The sequence below is a fragment of the Anser brachyrhynchus genome, assembly GCF_964034855.1.
Source record: "Anser brachyrhynchus genome assembly, chromosome: 26".
Taxonomy (NCBI): domain Eukaryota; kingdom Metazoa; phylum Chordata; class Aves; order Anseriformes; family Anatidae; genus Anser; species Anser brachyrhynchus.
In genome coordinates this window covers 6,215,425-6,236,161 of record NC_137719.1, presented here as the reverse complement: position 1 = coordinate 6,236,161, position 20,737 = coordinate 6,215,425, and the positions used below count along the sequence as shown (strand labels likewise).

The following is a 20,737-nucleotide window of genomic DNA, read 5'->3' as shown; positions in this document are numbered from 1 at the left end:
CTGTGGGTTGCTGGGGGGGCAGCGGGCAGAGCTGAGCCAGGCCCACGAAACGTGCCACTTCCTTGCGTTGCTACCAAGAATACTCATTTCTTCCAGTGGTTTTCCACTCTCTTTGGCTCAGTCTTAAAAATTTGCCGGTGACAGCACAGACTCCCGTATAACTAATTAAAGTTCTCGACAATTAGCTTACAATTTCTAGTTACCTTTCCTGGACGGCTTTGCATTAAGTTCACAGACCCAGGGGGCTCCATGGTCGGGGGCTGGAAGCCTCCATCCCGCTGGGCCCTGGCTCTTGTAGGCTTTGGCTGGGGGAATGGGGGCTTGGAGAGACCTGCAAGGGCTGGGGGGCACCACGGGGGTGTGCGAGGCTGGTGTGGGGCCAGGACTGGTGACTTTGGGCCCCATGAATGTGGCTCCTGGAGGGAGCGGAGGAGAGGAGCTGGGCACCGCGCTTGCAGCACCAACGCAGCTGATCCAATCTGCCCGGTCATGTACCAAAACCCGAAGGGATGGGTTCTCAGCGCACTGGGGTGATGTCATTGCTGCTCCGTTAAAATCAAGGCTTATCTGGAACAAATTACCCATTGAGAGCCCGGTAACCCTGTCTCTCTGATTGGCCTGGAATACCGTGAGCATATTCGTAATGCGGAATGTTTGACATTTTCCTGCTTTCTTTCATGTGCATCTGGCTGAAGGTCACCAACGGGGCGCTGCGTGGCGGCGGCTTGCGCGTGGCCGGGGAGGCTGCCGGGGGCACGGACCCACCTCTGCCTTCGCCGGGTTTGGGTTTCGGGTCCCTCCCGCCTGCCCGGAGAGGGAGAGAGAGACAGGGACGTATAATTAATCATATTAAACCCTGACAGATGCTTTATGTTACAACAATGTTGCTATTATTAAGTTCATACCGCCACCCCTTCCAGAGCCCGTGCACGCCCGGTTCTGGGAAAAAGCCTTTGCTGGATCTCCCCCAGCGCGCCGGCATCGCCGTGGCACAGTGCGGCGTCCAGGCTGCGTCTCCAACCACTATCAATCACGCCGATTGTCGGACCTGTCAATTTTGCCTCTTTGTGAGGCTTTTCTCCCCCCCCCCCACCCAAAGCTGACCGCAAGATTGATTCAATCCGGACAGCGTGGATGTAAAAGGAGAGGCCTGCCTTTCAAAGGAGCCATTCAAGTCAGAAGGAAATAGAAAAAAAAATCTTTCCTCAAAGTAATTCAAGTTGCATGCCAACAACAACACGGCGTTAACAAAATAAAATAAAATAAGGTGGGACAAGTGTGTAACTGCCGGGCCATCCAGCAGCCGCTCGCGGGGCAGCGGGCGCCGGGGCTGCTTCGCCGCCTCCCCGAAGCTCCCGTGGCACCGGGGTGCAGGCAGCACCTCGGGTGCAAGAGGCCCCAGCACCAGCAACTTTTCCACCCGTAATGGGAGCTGGGGTGCAGCAAAGCTGCTCATCGGGCCCCAGCTCCTTTCCCTTCCAACAAGCTGCTGAATGCCGAAGCCGTGCAGGGAGCGCCGGCACCGCCGCGTGCACCGGGGAGAAAACTTCTGCATTCGGCTGGAATAAAACATCATGGAAGGATCACTGCAGATAGTGAACCCTGCTCCATGTTGTACTGTTGTGGGCGCTTACTGTCTCTGATTATATTCTGCGTGTTAAAATCTGTGTGGGTCCCACTGTCATTAAGAGCAACTGGAGAGAGAGAAAGAAAAACATCCTCACTTCGTGCCCAGCTCTGCCCCGGCACAAGTCCCTCTGTGCCTGGGGAGTGCCTCTCGCCAAGGGTATTCAGGTGAAGCAGGCGAGACCCCTCGCCACACAAGAATAACACGGTGCGCTAAATGAAGAGCAAAATATTTTGAATGAAAGTACAGCCAAAAAAGACAGAAAGCCTCCACGAGCGCTTTCAGAAATGACTGATGATGTTTTGCTCATTAGGTAGTGCCAAAAGGTGCCGTCCGGGGAAGGCGCAGGCGGTGCCGCAGGTATTTGTAAAAAGGGGAAGAAAAAAGCAAACCAGGAGAGGAGAGACGTGCAGGGCAGCTGGGACCCCTCGGCCCAGGCCTGGAAGCGTGGCTCGGGACGACGTTCCTGTCTTCCAGAGAGAGCCCTTCCCAGGCAGCCGTCCTACAAACGTGCACTAAATGCTTGTGCATTAAATGCACGAGCGCTGAGCTGCACCGAAAGGAGGTGTTCTCCCCGGGGAGCTCCAGCAGCGATCCCTGGGCTGCTCCCCTGTTCCGCAGCAGCTCCCTCCCCACTGCTGCTCCCCGCGGAGCCGTGGGGGTGCCTGGCAGCCCACAACCAGGATGGAGACGAGGGCACGGGAGCACAACTGCCATCAGCCGGGTCCCACAGAGGTCCCGGGGCAGTTGTGGGGTCCCCAGGGTGCGGGGAGGAACTGGGGGGACCCGACCTGGCTGCGGGCTGGGGATCCCGGAGGCTCATTTAAAGCCAAGATTTCATCAGTGCTGTGGACCTGCTGCTCCACGGGCGAATCGCCTCCGGTGAGCGGCTCCGTGAGCGAGATCCTGCGCGTGTGTGCGCGGCAGAGCGCGGGGCCGTCGGGCTGCCCGCGCCGCGTCCACCTTCCCCCAGCGCTGCGCCAGCCGGGGCCGCGCCGCGAGCTGCAGAACAAGTGCATAAAAATGATCTTATTTATTACAGGAGACATGTTTTAAAACAACTGACAAAATTGCAAGATGTAAAACGACAAGCAAGTGCTTTTTCTTTTTTAAACCCGTATAGACTTCTGGCAATGATAAAAATAGTGTTTTCTTTTTTAAAGTTGGAATTAATCTTTCTTTCGAAAGCAATCATGTAGCAGGAAAAGCAGGAAGACACTCAGATATTAACTGGTGCTCACTGGATGATGGTTACTTATTGGATAGCCTGGTAGCTGGCTTTCCTCTGCAGAGCGATTAACATTAAAGAACTGCGCGAACATTAAAGGAAAAAAGGTGAGATTTTCTTTCCCCCCTCTATTCCCTTGATGTGTGACTAACAGCTGTTTTTCTGTGTGACAAATCAGTGGGGTCTTCCTGTTGTTGATGTAATGAAGCTGTTTCCTGGTGTGAAATTCTACAGGATAAATTGCACGAGGGGGAGGAGAACATCACACACTTATCAAAGTGCTGCGGAGGGAAGAAAAGCGCTCCTCTATTCGGCAGGGATGGGCAGCAGATCAAAACGCCCAGCGTGGCTGACATCGGGTCACGGCGACATTAGTTAAGACTTTTTTTTTTTTTTTTTTGCCTGTTTATCTTCTCAGCGTTGTGCCGCGCCGGGCAGAGTGGCGGTCTTTACAAAGATGCTTTGTCAGCGGGGATAATTCGGGGCATTTTCCCCCGCGACCCAGCGCCAGTTAACACCGCGGTGGCGCAGGGAGGTGTCCCCGCAGGGTAAAAGGCTGCAGGGATCTGCACCACGGGGTCCAGCTCGCGTGCCTCAGTTTCCCCATCTGTAAAATGGGAACGTGAGAGAGATCCCCACATCCTTTAGCATGGGGAAGGGGCCGCGGGTGGGTGCTGGCCCCCTCCAGAAGCGATGGGGGGACCCGGACGCGCCCTGCGGCTGGCACCTGGGGCTCTGTCTCCGTGGGTGCGTTGAGCCCTCAGACACGCACGAGCTCTCTTGTACCTCTGCTTTCCTTTTTTTCCTTGCCAGTGTTAGTTAATTAAACTATGCAAATTAAAACAACTTAATTTATATAATATCAGTACCAGAGCCTCAAACCATTTGGTGTAGCTCATCTGGCACGTACGTTACATAAAATGTTTGGAGCGGCTCTAATAAAAATGAAAAAGGCTGTAAATCAAGTTTAATTTATTCATTTTCTGTATGGTATGAAAGCATGCCAAAATCAGATTATTTATGAGCCCTTCATAACAATAGGCATTTTTATTGGTTGCAAATGACAAAAGGGCTTCTCAGAGGGATTTTTTTCTTCTTTTAAATTTTTCGAATGCCTTTTCAGAAACATTTACTTTTTGGACCCTATGATCTCAAAGAAAAATATTTAATCATTGATACAGTAAAAATAATTTATATTTAGATCCTGAAAAACACATCAGACTTTAAAACATAAATATACGTAGCTAATCCGGCCCAAAGGCTCAGGCTTTTCTGCACACCGCAGGTTACGGAAAAGAGCTGTGATTTGTGCCCACTTTCTTAAATTTCCCATTAAGAACAGAATCTCCCATACGTCTTCACAAGACGTCTGAGCGACTCGGCTGGTTTTCTGGCTTTGTTTCTTTGTTTGTTTGCTTTTACCAATGCGCTGGGGGGGGGGTTCGTGGGCACCTTTAGGTGCTTTAGGTGCGCTCTGCCCTCGTGGTGCACGCCTGTGCATGGCCGCACGCTTGTGCCTCCGCGCGCAGACTCGGTGCGCCGTGGATTTCCTTCTCTTCACCCATCTGCAGCTGATTCCCAAAGTCTCCGTCTCGGTGGTGTAACTGCATCCCACGAGCCCTCCCACCTGGTAAGGTCGGTCAGCCGCGCTGATGCACAGAGAACCAGCCATAAAACCACTGCCTGGCCTCCGCCTCCCACCTTTCCCTTCGCTTCAGCCACCTTTTGTGGCTGAATTTGATCTGATGCAGGTGGAACCGGAGCTGGGGCTGGGCGAGGGCTCCCTGCGGAGTGCCGGGGGCGATGCTGGCGCCTGTCATGCCCTAACCCTGTCCCCATCCAGGCCAGGGGACGCTGGCTTGGCCAGGCATCCCCCTGCAAGGGACGGGGCTTTTGCTGCGCCTGGCCTGGCCCATCCTGGGAGAGAAAGGAGGAAAAAAAAAAAAAAGAAGAGAAAAAGAGGGAACCCCCTCCCCGGGAGATTTAGCATCCAGGATCTGTCAGTCACCGGGAGCTTTTGGTAAAAGGGGCCCCTTGTCAACCTCTGCCTTTGATGTGACTGGGACAGAGGTGCTCAATTAAAAGCCTATCAGTCTGTAAGTAAATCAACGCCTATCAGGCTTGTCACATCAAACAAACGATTATTGCACGAACCCGCCCACCCCATTAATCTGGCTGTTCCTTCTTGACAGCTCAGGGTCAGGGCACTGTAAATCCTGCACTGGATTGCAGCCACCTGGAGCAGGATTAAAGCAGCCCTGCAGCATGTGCTGCTGCACCCAATTACTCCCCGGCGGCGGGGGGCACCCAGCAGCCGTGGGGTGCTCGGCACAGGGCTGGGGTCCCCATTGGCACTGGGATTTGCAAGGCCACCAGTGGTTTGGTGGTGCCACGGGGCCGTGCCAAGGGTTGGTGAGCGCCGGCATGAGGGATGCTCAGCTGCCTGGTCCGGGGAGCTCGTGGGTGCCAGCACCCAGCGCTGGACCAGCATCACCAGCACCCACCTGGATAAGGTGGGAGCAGCTCCATAGGGGGCTCTGGAAGGCTGTGGTCACGGAGGATGGTTGTGCTACAGCCAAGAGCTTGTGAATCTGGAGGGTCAGCTGTGCAGCTGTGTCTTTCCACGGCTCGCTCCATCCCCCCGTGCGCTGCGCAGGTCGTGTGGGATCCTGTGACCGCTGTCAGGGCTTCACCCCTGGGTGCCACTCACTCCCTCGTGCTAAAAGGAACGAAGGGCTGAGCCCTCAGCTGCTCCTTGGGGCAGCAGCGCTGGCACCATTTGGGTTTTCCCATGGGACAGCACGAGGCGAGGAGCCCTGGGGAGCCACAGGGCTCTGGAGCAAGCACCAGAGCCGGGACCGAGGCGACCCTGGGAGAGCACCCAGTGAGCGCGGCCGCGCCGCTGGCTGCGGAGAACAAGCGGCTCCATTCAGGGGGAGGCCGGAGCCAAAGCTCCTTGAAAAGCCTCTGTGCTGCGGCGGGGCGGCCTCGGGGCAGCTGGGGCTTGTGATGCCTCGGCACAGAGGCGAGGGCTGTTCTCGCCAAGGGGAAGCCCAGCCTCGCATCACATGAGGGCAGCGCGTGGGGAGCAGGAGCGAGGGAGGACGCAGCTGGGATTTGCTCCCGTGGTCCCCACCTCATGGCCGTGCAAAGCCCAGGGGGGCACAGCCCCAAGGGACGGGGCCGGTGTGAGCGAAGGTGACACCAAATAGGAGCCAGACTCGCCGGGCCGCGTTTGGTACGGCGACACGGCATCTTGTGCCGATAAGCGGTGTCGGCCCCGGGCGGATCGCCGTCACCCCTCACTGCCACCTGTCAGCCCCCCGGGCACCCTCAGCTCCCCGGGCACGTCGGGTGACACCGCCGGCCCTGCGCCGATAACGGCACCGTGTCCCCGAGCCCAGCCAGCGCTGCCTGCCCGGGGTGCTGGGCGATGGGGAGCTGGGCCCCCAGGAGTTTATCTCCCACACATGATCAATGCCGAGTTTAAGTAAGGTTTATTGGTATCCGTAATTTAACATGACATATTTCTAGCACGAATTACTCTGAGATCATCTTGTGCATAAAATATGACAGGAATCTTTTAAGTGCAAGCATAGTTCTCAGTTAATTTAATAACTGAGATGGAAAATGGAATAGCATTAAATTTAATATTATACATAATGCTCCTACACTTCCTTCACCTGCTGCTGGCATCATTTGTTTTCCCTTCTTCCTCATTTACAGCCCTCTCAGCCCAAATTGTCCTGGAGCTCTGCCTGCCCACCCAGCCGGGGGGGGCCTCGCGGGGCTGCGACCCCCAGGAGCTCGGCTCTCTCCTGCTCCCTGCGTCTCCCCATCCCATGCAAAGGCACCGCGATGTGGTGGGTGCCCCTCGCCTCTCCCTGCTCTGTGGCGAAGCAGCGGCTGGCTGGAGCACGAAGCCCGGCTTTTCCCTGTAATCCCCCGGCGGATGCAGCTCTCGCACGTGCTAGCAGCGTGCCTGGCATGGCCTGGAAACCCTCAGTCCTGGTGGTCCGAGTCCTGCGGCGGAGCTGCTTCGCTCGCCTGTTATTGCGCTCTGCTCCTTCCTGTGGGTCTCCCCAGAACGACCTGTTTCATATGCCACATGCTGAATAACAACATGGATGGCCTTCGTGGCTATGAAACTAAACTAGCTCTTTATTAAGGGAACTGTTTCCAAACTGAGCCTGCAGCCAGCATCTGGCCCCGTGCGCGCAGGCACGTTCAGGGCTCCTCTTCCAAACTCTTCCCACTCGCCCTTTCCTCCGTCCCCCAGCTCCGTGCAGGCAGCCACCAAGAGCAAACTCCATCTGCAACTGTTCCTGCTTGGTGCGATGATAAAACCAGGCCCTGCTGCAGGACAGCGCTGCTTCGAAGGCAGAGAAGCAGTTGCATGTGAAAGACCGCAGTGCGTAAAGATGCTTCTGGAGCAGATCGCAGCAAAGCCCTGTCCCTGGCACACACGGCACAGGCGGGACCCTGGCTCTGCTGGGAGCCACCCGGTGCCTGCTCTGCTGCTGTGGTGCCTGATGCTCCTCCTGCCTCTGCACCCAAGCCGGGAGGAGGTGAGGGTTGCAGGATGGAGCTGGGAGCGTTCGGCCCCGGAGACGCCGCTGAGCAAACCAAAGCTGCACTGAGGGCGTGTGCAGCCAGCTCCACGGCTGGCGGCAGACAAGGGGTTAACTCAACCCGCACCAGCTAATTCACCCTTCTGCTCAAACCTCCGAGAGGAGGGGAGGACAGGGTGTAATTGCTGGGCTAGCAGAGCCTACTTGACCCGCTGAGCCCGTCCCTGTTCGTGTCTTGCTCTTGCCCTGTGCTCGCAGCTTCGCTGCTGATCCCTGCAGCCGCTGCTCTCCATCAACGCCTGCCTGAAAACGGCTCCTGCTGTAATTACCCAAACGGCCGAACCCACCCCCCAGGACGGCTGGTGGCAGAAAAACGGAGCTGACCCAATTCTGTGAGAAATCTGCCCAACTGCTGCACGTGGTGGCAGAGCCCGACCTCCCCAGGGACGTACCCGGGACGTGCAGCGGGTACCGGGGATGGGCGCTTGGTGCCCGAGAGGGGTCCCCGATGGCGAGGGGGGGACCAGGAGCCAACATCCCAGGACCTATTTGCCACGATGGCTGGAGACAGTCCGCACCAGGTTTTCTGTTCGCTGCAGGATTTGGGAGCTTGGCAAGCGCTCGGTGAATGCCCGTGCGCTGCAGAAATGATCAATAAAGCTCTCAGCCTCGTCCCTTCCCATCCAGCCTCGGCGCCTGATTTAAGGGGCTCCGGTACCGTGCACATCACCTCCGCCAGCAAGGTGTGAGCACCGAGCCCCGGGTTATTGCTGCGAAGGAGCTGCCGGCAGGATTGGTGCCTCCAGCCCTTGTCTGGTGTGGTTCAAAGGGCTCCCGTGCTGCGATGAAAGCGGTGTTGTTGGAGGGATTACGGCGGGGAGGGGAGGCTGGTGTTGCTAGGAACGAAGTGGGCTCTTTATCAGAGAGTAGCAGAGCCTGACAGCGCTGTAACTCTCTCTTCTTAAGGAGATGAGCTTGCAATAAACCGAGGAACACATTAGAGGTAACGAGACAAAATGGCAGGGTTTTGAAAGCCCAGCAAAAGCAATAATACAGCCTCGAACAGAGAGACCACTCAGCTTACCTCTGGCTTTTGGAAACACGACAATGTTTTTGCAATGCTGCCAGAACAGTTCTTTACTGTAACTTGGAAAGTCTCGCGCGCGGGTTTCAACACCTCACTCTCACACCACATAATGCAAAAGCTAATTCTACTTTCAGGCTGATGTCAACATTCCCCTTTATTGCCACGGCGAAATGTGAAGACTACATTAATTTGCATTTGCTGTGTGCAAGTAACGCGTTCCAGATAATCATGGTAACTCCTCAAAGGTATAGACGAGAATTTCCTGGATAATGTGCTGGATGGAAAAAGCTGATGAGATCCAGGAGAAGGAAACGGCATTGTGTGTTTTCATAACTCCACCTGGAAGCCGCCGAGCCGAGAAATACGGGCTGCGGCGGTGCAGGCTGGGCTGGGCTGGCTTCCTCGCCGTGGGGAGAGAGAAACCGGGGGGCTGGAGGCACGGGGGGCACCTCCGCTCCTCCTGCCCCTTCCCCACCCTGCTGCAGCTCAGCTCTCAGCTTTGGTGGGAGAATCAGGGCTCTTCTTTTGGTTTTGGTGGGCAGAGAGCAAGCTTTTCCCACCTAAGTGCTGCCCGGAGCCCTGGGCAGTATGAGGCAGCCAGCGGCGGCTCCGGCTCACGTAGGAGCGGAGGCACGGAGCCGAGACCGAGCAGGTCACGGGGAGATGCGCAGCACCGCTGGGAGCTGCCTGGACGCCTTCTGATTCCCACTTCAGCAAATTAAAACTCACCGAATAAGCCCCAGCCTTTCCCACCAGATGTGTATTCCTACGGAGAAAGAAGCCAGACGCCGTGGTGACTGGCTGGGTTTGGGCGGACATTTGCATTAACTTGCTGGAAGAGCATCTCCCGGTGCCTAGAAGATCCAGGGTTTAAGGAACAAGGCATTGAAAAGCCTCGGGAAGGGGCACAGCTGTACCACGAAGCCTTTAATACCCAGTTGCAGCAGGCGTCCATTTCTCCATGAAACAAATAGCCCATCACTAACTAGAAGTCACACAATTATTACTTTAAGCAGTGTGCTGAAAATATAGACACTCGGCCCTGAGATAATAATGACCCTTTGTCTGTGGACCTGATGAATACCTCGAGCCCTGGGTGCCTGCACAAAACTCGCCTCGTGCCCTGCAGTAAATTAACAGGGGTGGACTCCGAGGCTCCTCCTGCACGTGCGCGCCCCGGCCGGGGTACGTGGGCAGAGGGGATGGATTTTCTGTCACCCCTGATGTCTCGTGCCCCAGATGACGGCAATGATCTCGCTTCGAGGTAGCATCTCTCCTGCTGAAGCCTTTCGAGGGGCTCTGCAAGCCCAGGAGCTGGGAAGTGCACCCGGAGCTGCCCGAAGGAGAGGGCTGGGGCTGGGGGGGCCGGGGGGCTGGGGACCCTCGTGCCCAGAATCTGCCCCAAATCCCGTCCCTGGCCCCTGCCCCATGGAAACTGCAGGCAGGGATCCCGCGGTGGCGTGTGGGAGCGATGAATTCATTTCCATTTATGATCTGTTATGATGATACCCCTGAAGGATAAAAGTCTATACATAATAATCTCTCTCTTCAGCTTTGTTAACAACTTCAATTAACAGAGAGCTGTGTAATGCTTCATCAGCCGTTTGGATTACAGATGAAATTAAGCCATCATATTTATGAACTACGCGGCGAGTTCGAGGAGGACTCCACATATTTTACATTTAATAACTTGCCCTCTCATTTTATTTATAACGTTAATAATGATTTGGTGGCTGCTTTGGGGGGAAAACATAAATGACAAAGAGAGCAAGTCAGGCGGTGACGGAGCGTGGAGCCGTGCTGTATGGGAGCAGCTCGCTGTCAATACCGAGCTGCGTGGCCCCTCTTGGGTTTGCTTTCTCCTTTATTTCTGGCAGAGCTGCCCCACAGTGAGGTCCGCGGGGCCAGGCACAGGCGGGCAGCGCCGCCAGGACAGCGCCTCGGTGCCACCCTCGCCGATTAATCTGCAGCCGGGAAACTCGCTGCAGCCCTCCCAGCGCCGTCTGCAGCCCTGGCACACCGAGAAGCTGAGCAAGGTTAATTAATTTGAGCAAGGACTGAAGCCTAAAAGATGGGGAGCAGCGCATTGAAAGATGATGGCTGGCAAAAATCATTAGAAGCATCTTTCAACAATCTATATACTGTTATCGATCCTGTTATAGATCATGTTCCTTTCCCCTTTTTTGCAGGATCTTCTGGATCAATACAGCAAGTGCATTGAGACTGTAGCAACACATTTAAAACCTTATAAAAGGTTATTTAGTTGCTAACAGTGCAGCAGTTTCTGCAAAGCCTGCCAAAAGGTTACAGCTTTTTGGGCATCATAAATTACAGACGACAGGGAAAAAAAGTAAGTGCGGTTTTCTTTATTGTCTCAATGATGGATGGGCTCCTGAACAAGACACAAAATACATCATATCACCTTTAATGGGACCACATTTCTGTAGCCATAACTCACAATTTTAAAATAGAAAATGGTGAAATATGGCGTTGTATATTCCACTCCTGACATATTTATGAGTCCTTCCCTTCTTATAAATACAGTGATTGCTATTTCAAAGCAGCATGTCAGGTATGAACAGAGCACAAACAGCTGGTGCGATTGAAAAATTATAGCCAGAGTTGGACGTTTTCAAAAACTCTCTCTAGCAGCAGTAAATTTACAATGTTTGCACTAACTGTTATTAAAACCAAATCCATATCTTGGCAACAGGAATCCGCCGCTCCGAAACAGCTGGCGTGACGGTGCTGCCGACAGCCGGGGCGAGCCCCGGAGCGCGCCTGGAGGGGTGGGCGGTGGGCTCCGGGCAGCAGCCCCCCGGCCTGGGCTTCGCCTCGGGGCTGACCTGGGGGTCCCGTCCCCCCCAGCCAGTGCGGGCTGGGGTCCCCAAGGGGAACCAACAGCCCCCAGGGCTGCAGCTCCGGACCCTTTCCCGTTTTGCTTCAGCCGGGGCTGGCTGCTGAACGCGCCGCCCGCGCACGTTGGGAGCCCGGTGCCATTCCTGGATCATTATTTCCATCCACTCCGCGGGAGCGCTTTGCTGGTGAACACCTCGCAGGAGAAGGAAGGCTGCCAAGAGCCCTCCTGAACATCGCCGGGCCCCTGGGAGCACCGGGAATTCTCCAGCCTCATTTAGGCGCACAAAAGGCCTCTAATTAGCTTTTTGTTTAGTCCGATTATGAATGTGAGTTTTGACCTTTCAAAGTGATCGGCTTCCTAAGCTCACGAATTTGCATCGCGCGGGTTTCTGTGCCTCAGCCCCAGCCCAGGGCCAGGCTGTTGGTCCTGGCTCGCCCCTCTCTCCCCGCAGCAGCCCCCAGCCCACCCCCGGCCACGGACGGGGACCAAGGGCATGGGGGCTCCTGGCCCCCTCCCACCAGCCCGAGGGGAACGAGGGGCTCTTGGTGCTCTTTGTGGCGGCGAAATCCAGAAGCCTTTATCGCTGATTTACATTCCTTTATCTGGGCAAGGCCCTCCAGAGGTGCATTTTATTACCCTGGGTTATTAAACAAAAAGTTTTTGATAATGAGACGTCAGGAGCTCGGCGCTCCTGCCGCAGCCGCCTTATCAGCCGTGTGCTCGGCGCGCCGGCCCCGCGCAGCCCTCGCTCGGGGTCGCTCCTATCTCCGGCTGCGATTAGCCGGCCCCGCTGCGAGATGTCCTGGCTCCTGGATCATGAATAAAAGGAGATAAATTCTTGCTCGGGGTAAGCCTTCTTGGAGAGCTGCTCCTGGTTTTGATAGCCGGTGGCTTTGGGGGCTGAACGGGAAGGTGGGGGATCGGAGATGTGGAGATACCCGCCGCCCCTGCCGTTCCCCCACTCCGAGAGACGGAGGCTGTGGGCTCGGTGCAGGATGAGGGCTGGGGAAATCCAGCACCTGAAACCCCATTTTGGTCTGGGGGGAGGCGGCGTCACCCCCATCCCACTCTGGCCATTGGGCTGCAGCCCCTCCAGCCCCACTGCAGCCCCTCCAGTTCCACTGCAGCCCCTCCAGCCCCACCGCAGCCCCTCCAGCCCCACTGCAACCCTCCATGAAGGCTGCGGATTTGGGGCGGTGATTTCTGCACTAAACGCCCCCAGTCCCTGCGTCCCCCTCCCCTGCGACCCCCGTGCCCACATCCCTCGTCCTCAGCACGCCGCGAGCCCCCTTCCTCCCCGCAGCCTCCTCCCTCCCCAAACCGGTGTCTGTAATATTTTCTTTCCTGCACACATGCAAGGACCTTTGAGTTGACTGCTCTGTTTTATAACATTGCTGTTTCCTGGCCTGGCTTTATTACATCTGTTCTTTGGGGTATGGTGTTATAAATTGGGTATGTGATGACGTGTAATCACTAACTGCAAAGCCAATACATTTTCGCTGCAACAGCAGCAAGACAAATAAAGGAGAGAAGGAGAGGCTGGCGAGGCTCTGACAAAGGGAGATATATACACAGGCAGATACAGATATAATTTAAAAATCTGATTGGGGATTGAAAGCAATGTTATCCTAAGGAGCACCGGAGGTGCCGGCACCCTCGCTCGCCGGGCTCTGTGAGTCCAGGGCCCAGCACATCCCTGTGCTGTGTTCCCAGCAAAGCCCGAACAGCCCGGCCCGGCGCGGGCGTCACGCTTGGCAAGCGATTAAAACACTTCTTAGCCCTGTAACTACGTCTGGTGGGGCTGAGGCTTGAGTCAGCGCGAGCCAAACCCAGCCGGAGCTGCTGCGGCAGGGTGAGCTGAACAAGCCCAGTTGTCCTTAGGAGCAATAATCACTTGTGCAACTGTGCAAATGTGGCCGGCGAAGATGGGATGGGAGATAAATGGGAGGGAGTCAACCAGCTGCAACTTAAGATGTGCCTGTGTGCTGCTGCACCGGTTTATCATGATAAATGTCATCGGAAAATCAATTCTCTGTGTACTTTTGGGAATTACAACTATCATTTTGGTGTGATTTATTTGCTGTATAACACGGACAAGGGCTCTTTGTTCATCATTTTGAAAGTTCATTTAAAATTGCTTGGAGTTCTTGGTTTTCCACGACGGCGCGGCCGATGGGCGTCTGCTCTTGGTGCAGTGCGGGGAGGGAAAGCCCCGCTCCCCCCGCACCCCGCTCGGGTCTGCAGGGTGCCCCACAGCCCCCCGGCCGGGTGACGCCGGCGCCTGCTGCAGCGCCGCTTCTCGGGTGGAGCGGCGGTGGCTGGGGTTTGTGATGCACCAGGGGCAGACGTTCCCTTTTTCTTTTCCCTGCCAGCCACCAAACCTGTTCGTCCTGCCCTTCTGCTTGCACGGGGAGGCCGGGAAGCTTCCCCGGACGGGCGTCCCGCCTCGTTTCGCTCTGCTGCCGGCACTGCTGCCCTGCACGCCCCCGCCGAGAGGAGCTGCCACGGGGCCACGGCGGGAGGACACGGGGCAGGGGATGGGCTTTGGGAGCGAGAGGACTGAGTTGGAACAACCCCAAGTGGGGTAAATTGGCCATGCCGAAGATTTAGGCTGGAAATCAGGATGAAGATGAAACTCCTCAAGGAGCGAGCCCAGGCTCCCCAGGCTGCGAGGGGCTCTCGCCACCTCCAGACCGTGGCACACCTCAGTGTTCACGCTGGCTTCATCCCATGGTATTTAGATAAAGTTCAGGAAAACCATTGCCATACAAATCTCCGAACCACTGGGAAGTTTAGACCCATCGGACATTAATCATTTGTTGATAAAACCCCCATCTGAGCCCTGGAATTGTGCCCTTCCATGGGAGGCTTCAAGGAGGAGAGCTCCCTGGGATGCCTGCAAGGGACGGGTGAGGAAAGGACCCCTCTTCCTGCCCCAAAATGAACACCAAAATATCACTGGAAAATTGCACCTCAGATCCAGGGGCTGTGTGAGGCCTGATCCAGCTGCGTCCCCCCTTGCGCTGGGGCAGCCGTCCTCACCCGCCTCTCGGATGGGCACCCGGTGTTGGGCTGTGTTCCCAGCACCTAAAAACAGTGCTGGCGCTGCACATGTATTTTTTTATAGTTGTTTATACCAGGTGTGTGCTTCAGCATTGGGGGCTTTAATTACAAGGAGGAAGAAATGCGCTCGGTGGTTTTGCATTACAGATTGGAGTGTAAACCTCAAATAAATCACGCGGAAGCAGTTGACAGTGAGCAGAGGCTGTGGCGGGGAGAAAGCCAGGCCACGGCAGCTTTCCTGCAGCCCTGTCCCCAAGCGGCGAGCGTGCTGCAGGGCCCCCTGCCCACCGTGCTGCCTACATGGGCAGGCTGGAGGTTTCTGGGCTGCTCCCAGTGCAGCGGCACTGTGCAGCGCCATGCAGAGCTGTGCAATGCTGTGCAGCACCATGCAGCGCTGTGCAATGTCGTGCAGGACTGTGCAATATCATGCAGCACAGTGCGATGTTGTGCTGCGCTGTGCAAAGTCATGCAGTGCTGTGCAAAATTGTGCAGTGCTGTGCAAAGTTGTGCAGCGCTATGCAAAGTCGTGCAGCAGCATGCGATGCCATGAGGCACTGTGCAATGTCGTTCAGCACTGTGCAAAGTCGTGCAGCACTGTGCAAAGTCACGCAGTGCTGTGCGATGCCGGGCAGCACCGTGCAGCACCTCTTGCATTGCAGCACCAGGGCTGCCCACCCTCCGCCCAGGGACCCGGTGCCCTGTGCACGACCGGACTTCTCCGCTGCCCCGTCCCCGTCCCCTGCCCCCAGCCAGGCTCTCGCCGCGGCTCCCTTCTGGTTTTCATTACCCTCCTCCGAGCTGAACACGAACAGCCTAATTTGGAATAACAGCCGAGTGAGTGCGAAGGGGAAAAATCCTGCACTCTCTCTTTTCCTGAGCTAATCCCCTGACAAATTCTGCGCAGCCCTGGCTGTGGTCTTGTTCCAGAGATGCCCCTGATTAAAATGGAAATACTCCCCGATCCTCTCCCTTAAAGGAGAAGCTTCCTTCTGTTTATAAAGCTTTCCAAAGGGGGGTTTATGATTTTATTTTAATGGCTGGCCTTCCCTAGGAATGTGGCAGCCGGCTCAATAGCTGCAGGAAACATTGCTGCCCATAAACCCCCTTCATTCAGCGCTCCCTGGCTGACATTGTCATGAAACGAAAATATTCCTGATGCTTATCAGAGGCCCACATCAAAGCGCTCAGGTCATAAATCTCCTGGGGACTGCGCTACAGACTCCAAATAAAAGCAGCTCCCTGGGCTGGGGGTGTCCCCTCTGCATCCCAACCCCCCCCACCAGTGCTGGGCTTTGCACCAGACCTTAGCAGGGCTCCCCCTGCCCCAGCCACAGGGCTGGCAAAAATCCCCCTTATTTCATCCCCAGCCGGGGCTTAATCAAAGTTGAAAAAAATCAGGTGTGTGCGTGCGTGGGTGGAGAAGGCTCTGCAAAAAGTGTGCGTGGTGGAAGAGCCGCGGTGCTGCTCCCCAGCTGGTTTTGGGTGCTGGAGCGTGCCCGGGCGCATGGCTCGGGGTGACCCCGTTGTCCCCAGGCCTGAGCAGGCTGACAGCGCGATATGCAGCTTGCCTAGCTTTTGTTGCAAACTGGAGCCAGGAGTATTCCCTCAGATCATTTAGATTCGGGTAAATCAGCATTTTGTGCTCCCAGGAGGATATTTCCCACCAGTTGGGCTGCGGGGTCACCTCCAGGAACGGGAGCGCTGCTGGCGGCTGGGGATCGGCTGCTCCGTGAAGACCTTGAGTGATGGATACTCTGTCTCACAGGTAAGTTGTTCCAAAAGTTAATTATCTTCCTGGTTGCTCACTTGGGAATTTAATCATGCTCTGCTGAACTGACGCCCTGATGAACAATTACAGAAGAGCCCAAAGGGGAAGTTTCCATCTACCCTCAGCAGCCGGAGCCGAGCCCTGACAGCAGCCGGATTTGCAGCCTTCGACGCAGCCAGCAGGTCTGGGCCAACCATAGGGGGCTTCGCCTGATTTCTCCCTCATATGGCACCAGCGACCAAGGCAGCTGGAGCAGCAGCAGCAGCACCCAAGGGCCCCAGCTGAGCCTCGGGGCTGCAGCTCTGCCCTGCACCGTCCTGGGGCTGCCCTGGCCCCTGCAGCCTCTCCCCTGGGGGTGAGCCCCTGGTGCGTGCGGGCGCGGGAGGCGCGTTCCCCTTCCCCACGAAGCAGGGCTATGGAGTTGAAGCCTTGACGAACAAGGTTTGAAATGAAGAAGCTCTCGGAGAGCCAGACACTAATGTGACATCTCTCTCCAGCACTTGCCATTCCCTCCCTCCCGTGGCTTTGATGTTAACTTCTTACAAGCTCTGAGGCGGCTGTAGGATTTGATCAGTAAGCCATGCATGTTAATAGGGAGAAGCGATAGCAATGCGAGAGGCTCCTGTCTTCCAGCAATGCAAGCGGTAGGCGCAGGCTGCTTGCCCTGGGCGTTGCAGCCCATTTGCTCTTTCGGGGTGTTCACCCACGTCTTTTGGGATGCTGCAAGCCCTTGGCCCGGCGTGCCACGCTGCACTCACACGGACGGGTTATTCCCTGGCCAGGAGTCCTCGACAGGGGCTGAAACGCACTTGGCCACACTGTTAGCACGTGGTCCTGTCTCTCTTGACATCCTCCTCCAGAAGTAGGTTAGCTTTCCCCTTGGCTATCAAGGCAGTGTTCGTGATGCTCAGGCAGTTCTGATATTTAGTCGCTGCACCGGTGTCGGATGGGTCTTAATTATTTATAGCTTTTCTATCCTGTTTTCTCAAGTCACTTGGGAAGAGGTGACAGGTGAAGACTTCTTGTAGCAGATGCTTATGAGGCGGGTGAGGTGCCTGCCGCTCAGATGAGAAGAAAAGAAAAAGTGTCTTCAGCAGGGGAAAAATGACAAAGCTACATAGGAGCTGCCTTAGTTAATAATCAAGAAGGGGAAAAAAAAAAAAAAAGAAACCCTCCTTAGGTCTCTGGAAAAGAAAAACACATTCCTCCTAAATAGATGGATGCTCTGGGGAGCAAATGCCTCCCCTTTGCGTCTGTGGCCCTTCATTTAGGCCTTTATTGCTCTTTTACGATGTGCTGCAGGGATTATGGCCAGGGACAAGCCGGAGCCGCGGCGCTGCGCAGCCCTGTCCCCGGGGCGCTGGCGGCCCGAGGGTGGTGGAGGACAGAGACAAGCGCCCGTCGCAGCCTGCACAGCCCCGGCCAGGCGCTGTCGGTCCCTGGGTCTGCAGGGCAGGAGGAGGCTGCCTCGTCCTTCTCTGCTCCATCCCACCCGCAGGTGGGCCGGCGTGGGGCTGGGGACGTGGCCACGCGCCGGGCACGCGGGGGCTTGGCTGGCTCAGCCCCGTGCTGGCTGGTCCCGGCTCTGCGAATGTCACCTCGGTCATTTTAACCACCGTAGATCCCTGCTAATTATCACGGATTCACCACCCAACTATCCTTGGATGAAGGAGCTATTAGGTGCAGGGAGGAGAGGGAATCCACCTTTCAATCGGTCTCTGACGGACCTGGGGCAGCGTGGGCAGCCTGGGGCTGTCACAACGCAGCGCAGCTCTGCCTCGTGCACCTGCCTTGGGGTCTGCCTTTCTCCAGGCACGAGCACAGCTCCCATCCCGCTGATCCCCGTTCTTGTGGGGTCTCCGGCAGCAGCGACGGAGCCTCCCGGTTACACGGGGAGCAGCTCCCCTGCCTCAGCGGTGCTGTGCTCGGGAGGCGGCGCAGGGCAGCGATGAACTCCCGGTACCTGCCGTCGGCTCCAGGTATGACACATGCACAAAGGTACCTTTTTATAGGTAGGAAATTATAGGTGCCATGACTTCAAAGGCTTTTGCAACAAGAGCTTTCCCTTTGATAAATGACAGCATCATTAATAGTGATTTATTACACGGGCTATTTCGACAAACAGAAATAACCAGTTTCTTTTCATTTGGCTTGGTGGTTTTTTTTTGCTCTGGGCTACCCAGACATACGAGGTGGCTGGTAACAGCTGTTTTACTGCTGGTAAGACATCTCATTTATTAACTTGTCATCATGTGTCATAAAGTTTAGCAAAATGCTAGATGATTGTGTACTTAAGGTAGGTAATTACCCCATTATTAAGGCTGCCTTCTTTATTTATTTGCTCTTCTGGTGGTTTGTTCCTACCTTTGCTCTACATATTGCCTTAGTCACAGGGCACGGAGATGCGCTGCCTTGTAATTATCAGCGTGCTGACTTCCACTCTGCTCTTAGCGAGACATGAAAGGTGTCGTGCCAGCTGTCGCTGGCTCCACGGGGATGGGAACGGAGCCGCTGCATCGGAGGGATGCTGTGCAGGGAGCTTTGGTGCCTCGGGGCCGCCTCCGACCCGGTCCCCATCACCGAGCACCTCGAAAGCAGCTGTAACATCAGCCAGAGCTGGGAAAACTCATGTGCTGGAGGTGTCCGAGAGCAGGATGTCTGATCCCAGGGCAGCCACGCTATCACTGACGTGGATGGGGTGATGGCCTGCACGAAGCATTCCCGTGTCGTAACTGTGCCTGCTGTGCCAAACTTCTAATTAAAACTCCCGGAGCTGCCCCGTGAGCGTGGAGACGGAGGCAGATCCACACCTCGGTGAGGAGCTGCCTAGGCAGAGGTTAGCCGTGGGCAGTGCGGGACGCCGGCGGCCCCCGGGGCTCCCTGCAGCTCCCTGCCCCTTTCCGGGCACGCTGCTGCACGAGGCTCTGCCTCACGCCCCGACCTCTTCCCCTATCTCCCCAACCCCAGCCCAAACAGCACCCAGCTGCCCAAATAAACCTTCTCAGGTCACTTTCTAAGAGCTGAAATGTTGGGAACCGCCTCGTAGCCGGCCGTTAGCCGGGCAAGCAGCAGCTGCCGCGCTGGCTCGTGCGGCTCCTCTGCTCCAGCGCTGGGCCAGGACAGGGGGAAACCCCCTGGGGAGGTGGCAGCGGGCTGGGTGCCCCTAAGCCCACACCGGCTCCACAGCCCTCGGTGCCGTGTCGGTCCCGCAGCGAGCAGGGTGACGCCGGCTGCACCCTCATGCTGTGCCTGGGGACGGCCGGGACCTGCCTCAGCCCGGCTGCTCTGCCAGGGCTTTGTCTTCTTGGGCAATAAGGGGAGATTTAGCGTGCTGCAAGGGGATTTCAGCTGCTCCTTGCCCCGCAGGGAACTGGTGTCCCAGTTGCCAAAGCCCCCGTGGCCAGCACCGCCCCGACCCCGTTGGGAAAGGCTCCTCCGGCGTTAAGCCTTCCTGTTTCCCTTCCACAAACTGCAAGGTCAGTCAGGATCAGAGAGAGAGAAATAACCGCTGAAAACAAACAAACAAACAAACCCAACCCCGAAACAGAACCCAGAAAGTCCCCGCTACCTCACACGTTTCTTTCTGGCTCTGCCGTGAATGTCGATCAGGGAATTTCAGCCGTAAATCCATCCCGTGTGGTGAGAGGCTTTGTGTTGTAATTAACAAGTGACTATTGCGCAGCAATTACTTGTAGGTTAAGATTCAATTTCCATAGCTACCGAAGGTGCAGCGAGTGGCTTTCTTCAGTCTTTCTGGGAGCACTGATGCTCTCAACACAACGAAACGTGCGTTGTGGTCAGGGCCCGTGCCCGGGGTCCGTACCTGCTGGGAAGGAAAGCCCGGGGTGTGCGGGGAGAACAACCCCCCCCGTGCCCCACACCCACACGTCTGCAATGCCTGCTCCGAGGGATTAGGAGGGGTTTGGCAATGCCGAGGCTGTGCACGGGGAGGATCGCATCCACCCAGCACCTGCGGAGCTGGGGAAGCAGCGATGGGACCCCGGTGCCAGCGATGGGACCCCCGGGGGGTTGGTGCTCAGAGAGCTCAGGGAGCGGGGTGTGGATGGGAAACCGCCCCCCCCCCCCAGAGAAACCCCCAAGGCCCAGAAGTGAATCTTCCCATTTTCATTTATTAAAATAGCATTTTTAGCACAAAGAGAGGTTAAAAGTGAAAACGGGCAAAATACCTCTTACATCCCCCATCGATTTCCTGGGATATTTACCACCGTAGCGATACTGATCTCCCCAAAGTGCCGGATGTGCTCGCTGGTTACGTTCGACGCTTGCAGTGAGAAGGTATTTTCTGCACATAAACCAACGAGTGCACCATATAAACCGATCCCCAAGGATTGGGGCTTTGGTGGCAGCGCTGCCCCAGGTGCCCCCCTGCTGCTGTCAGGGCTCTCGGGCACAGCCCTTCGCCCCTGGGCGCCCGTTGTGCCGAGGGACACGCGAGCCCTCTGCATCCTTGAGACATCCTCATCCTTGCGCATCCCTGCACCAGCCACCTCCCTCCACCGGGGTGGAGATGGG

At 56.3% G+C, this 20,737-nt stretch overlaps 1 long non-coding RNA gene across 1 annotated transcript; it reads left to right on the top strand.

Annotated features, from left to right (window-relative positions):
* The first annotated feature begins 125 nt into the window (after positions 1-125).
* On the top strand, positions 126-19,762 carry LOC308182859. Its single transcript, XR_013942133.1, has 3 exons — positions 126-2,962; positions 3,090-16,201; positions 16,295-19,762. It is a non-coding gene; the product is annotated as an uncharacterized lncRNA (long non-coding RNA).
* Positions 19,763-20,737: the final 975 nt, after the last annotated feature.